The following is a 4,334-nucleotide window of genomic DNA, read 5'->3' as shown; positions in this document are numbered from 1 at the left end:
CTCCCTCCTTCCTTCCCGCCGCCGTCGCCGGCGCCCGCGGCCGGCTTGGCCTCGGGGCTGCTGGTGGCGGCGGCCTCCTTGCCATTCCCCTCCCGGTCGCTCTCCGGCGTGGGCGGAGCTGCTCCGGGGGTGCACTTAGGCGGCGGCGGTCTGGCGTGCCGGCGGGGTTCCATGGCGCGCGGTAGGCGAGCAGCTGGGTGGCGGCGCCACCGTTGGCGGCGGGGTGGCGTGATCTGGTGTCGTCCGCTCGGCCCAGATCTGGGCCCTTCGGGTCCCATCTGGGCCCGGGTGGGCCGGCGGCGGGGATGGTCTCTGTCGTGGCTTCTGGTAGGCTGGGGAGACGCGACGAGCGGCTGGGCGCTGGCGGCGCCGACGCCGACCTGCTGCATCGTGGCCGGCGGGGCTTAACGGGCCCACTTCGGGCCTGGCTGGGCCAGGGGTGGCCCGGCATGCCCCGCTGCCGCGTCCAGACGGCTACGACGGCGGTGGAGGTGGTTCCCTCCCGCTCGGCGTCTGTGTTGCTGCTCCCGTCGTGGTGCGCTTCTCTCCGGTCCTCTTGGCCTCGTGGTGGTGTTCGTAGTGAGGCGGCGTGGGTGGCGGTGCTACTGCGTTGGCTCATGGTGGTGGGCGGCGGTCTGGCTGGTCGGCTCCAATCCGTTGGGCGGTGGGGTTGGAGTGCGGGAGAAATCCTTGCCGGTCTTCGACTCCGATGCAGTGACACTTGCGGGTGCCACCATTCCTTCCTGGAGGGTGCCGGTGATATCCATCCCCCACCTCCCTCCGCGTGCCGCGGAAACCCTAGGACATGTCCGGGCAGCAGCGTCGTCGGCGTCGCTTTCCTTCTTGGAGGTGCTGCTTTGTACTTGATGGTTCAGAGCCTCGGGTTGTGGTGGTCTGTTTCTGGTGGGCGTAGCGGTGGCGGGTCATCCGCGCTTTGTCGAGTTGCCATTGTTGGCATTTGTTTCTTCTTCTTTTTCTTTTGGGCTTGATGTGCTGTTCGCCCCAGCGATCCTTGTATCGGTGTTGGTTGATTTGAAATACAAAGCGAGGGGAAACCCTTTTTCGGTAAGTTTGTATGAAGAGACTATGTTTAATTTCATCCATCTTGCATCTCTTTGATTAATACAAATCACGGTTCGTAAGAACCATAACACTCCGTTAACCCCTGGTGTGTACCATCTATGCACATCACCTTGACTTCTTATACTGATGCATGTACACATTGGTTTAGCATCCTTTGCATAGTTCTTTTTTTTGTTTTCTCATATTGATTGTTTTAACAAAGTGGCACCACTCGCAGATCTTATGAAGATGTTGTTAGAATGGAACAATGACCTTACGCGACAAGGGGATGAAAACGGAAGTACACCTCTTCATTTTGCAGCTATAGCTACTCTATGTCAAATAAAAAGAGATAACCAACCTATATGTTCACAATTATGGAAAGATAATCCAGATGCACTATATCAAGCTGACCACAATGGATCATTTCCCACACACGTGGCTGCATCGGCCGATGTAACATGGGTCATCGATGATTTTCTTATGAAGTCACCCAGTTGCGCTGATTTGCTTGATGCTAGGGGAAGGACATTTCTTCATGTTGCAGTTGAAAGGATGAATACACGGATAGTCGATTATGCTTGTCGGAACATATCGCTATCATGGATTTTGAATATGCAAGACAATGATGGGAACACTGCACTGCACCTAGCTGTAAGGAAAGGAAGTATGAGAATGTTTCGTTCTCTATTCGGGAATAGACAAGTAAACATGGATTTATTGAATCAGAAAGGGCAGACTCCGCTAGATATAGCACATCACAGTTTTCCTGGAGGACTATATATGAATGGGGTAATATATAGGATCGTTTTAATTTTAAAGTGCGCCTTGGAGGTGAACAAGAACAACTGAGATTTGCATGGTTTGATTTTTAATTATTGTGATTTTGTAGGAGATGAAAACAAGAATATTCGACGCACTCGAATATGTCGATGCTAAAAGGGGTTTTCGGCACCAGGGTTACTTGAATGAATATGATATTGACTAAGCAAGACAGAATGAAATGCATATATTGAATCAAGTGAAAGAAGGGGCGCAAATTCAATGTATTGGCGCCGTCTTTATTGCGACCGTGACGTTCGGTGCAGCTTTCACCATGCCTGGAGGTTACAGAGCTGATGACCACATTTATGCAGGGTCACCAACACTTGCTGGAACGTATGTTTTTGATGGATTCATCATGGCCAACACACTTGCCTTCGCTTTATCAGCCATTAGTATAATTTTGTTCATGTTTACTGGAGATCCCACGCTATCCAACCAGAGGCGGGTAGTGCAATTTGGAAGGGCCAGATCTGCCGTATTTTATTCCTCGGGATGTTTGTTGTGTGCGTTTGCATTTGCTACCGATATGATGCTAGCTCCAGTTGCTCCTATGATTGCCTATGCAATAACTACCATCAGTATGCTCGTAATGCTCTACCCAGTTTTGGAATGGGCAATCATGTCTTTGTTTCTGTTCACAGCACTCTGTAAGAGAAAGGGGGTATGTTATGGGATAATCTGGGCAAAGTCATCTGCAGCATTCTTATTCGTGCCCATTATTCTATCGTTGGTATTGGCATTGTGTTATCTTTGCCAGATCTCACCAGTGGCGAAGTGGAACCACCGGCACAACCACCGACGCCATCTGCTTGAAGAAGGCCAAAACGCATACTCCCTCCATTCCCTTATATAATGCCACTATTAAAAATATATTTTGCATCAATATAAGGCCACCAACAGTAATCGAAGCAAAATTAATGATATTTTCTCGTACTAGCAACTTTTTAATACTTACATGCATGTAGTCATAATGACACTCAGCCACTTCCTTCCCATTCATTCGTTGCATGCTTGTGGTGTATTAATGATTCCGATTAACGAAAATAAAAGTTGAATTGCAAAGGAGTCATTAAATTTTATCTTGGTACCTGTAATATGAGTTCGTGGCCTCGTATAAGGGGATGGAGGGAGTATTACATATATGGATCATTACCATCTTTTGTAAGTGTGGCTTTTCTCACATTACCAATTGGAGATTTAGAATCTACAATCACCAGAATTAGGTTTCTTCAGAACTTTAATTAATCATGTAAGTGTGCTGCTGTGATTAGACTTTTCTTTCTTCAAGAGTTAATGTGCTTGTACCAGTGTAAGCAAATGCTTTAATGTATTTGCCTATAATCGCACATTGTATTGTACTCGTCTAACCTAATTGAAGGAGCTATGTTATTCTGTTGTGAATTGATTTTTCTAACAGTATTTTGAGTATATATTCCTCTAAACTGTTTGCAAAAAATTAACAGCGAGATCATGCTACTTGTAAAATTTGGCATGCGGCCTATAAGGCAAGGGAGAGACCTGAAAGTTCAAACGGATCTGCCAGTGTGCAGGACTCGATGGTCGGTTTCTTCAGAATACAATGGCAAAGCTTTGAATAAACTCATATAGATACCAACCAGGCCAGATTCTATAAATACAAACCATCTCAAAAATTTCCAGCTACAATCCACTTGCAGCAATGCACGATCTATCAAGTTGACTGACGATTATGTATGAAATTCAAAGAAACACCATCGGCATATCGTCTCAGCATGGGGTACAGCGGATTGGGGCCAGAGCAGCAAAATGGCACCGTTGTGTTGCAACTTTTCCTTATGTCCATCAGCTTGCTGTCTCTGCTTGACTGTTGTCTTTGTTGCTTCTCTTCCTCTTCCTAACCCTCTTTCGTTTTGCCTTGCCATCAGCCTTTGGGTCCTGAAGGAAACAAGTTCTCATCAATGTTTCTTGTCTCAAGATATCCGTGTAAGAGACATCCACATCCAAATGATAATCAAGTCAGAAATCAACAACGGGGTTCAGTCTAAGAGCCTATATAAGAAGTAATGGTCACATTATCTCTTATAAATCTTAGTTCTACACCTCAAAGATAAGCCAGGTTACTCCAGGCATGATTTTAAAACATTGCAACAAATACTTATAGTGAGTATTACAAACACCTTACAGATGTCAGCTGGAAATGCTATGTAGTGATGATTACCTGATTTTGAGCAGTTGATGGTTGGGGCTTTGGCTTCTTTTTCTTGCAGGAGAGTGGGTTTGGGCCCTGCAGAAGGACACGCATTAACATTTCGTAAAAGAGGTGAGATACAGCCACGATCTCAAATTGTTGATTGCGCCCACTGTATAAGAGCATATCTAACAATGGAATATCCTGAAAAACAGTTGCTGAAAATATAACCTTTGCTCTGTTTCTTTTAAATTTGCTTTTCTCTGCAGCTACTCGGGGG

The sequence above is a fragment of the Triticum dicoccoides genome, chromosome 6A, assembly GCF_002162155.2.
Source record: "Triticum dicoccoides isolate Atlit2015 ecotype Zavitan chromosome 6A, WEW_v2.0, whole genome shotgun sequence".
Classification (NCBI taxonomy): domain Eukaryota; kingdom Viridiplantae; phylum Streptophyta; class Magnoliopsida; order Poales; family Poaceae; genus Triticum; species Triticum dicoccoides.
The sequence above is the reverse complement of the archived record's forward strand: the minus strand, read 5'-3'. Positions refer to the sequence as shown.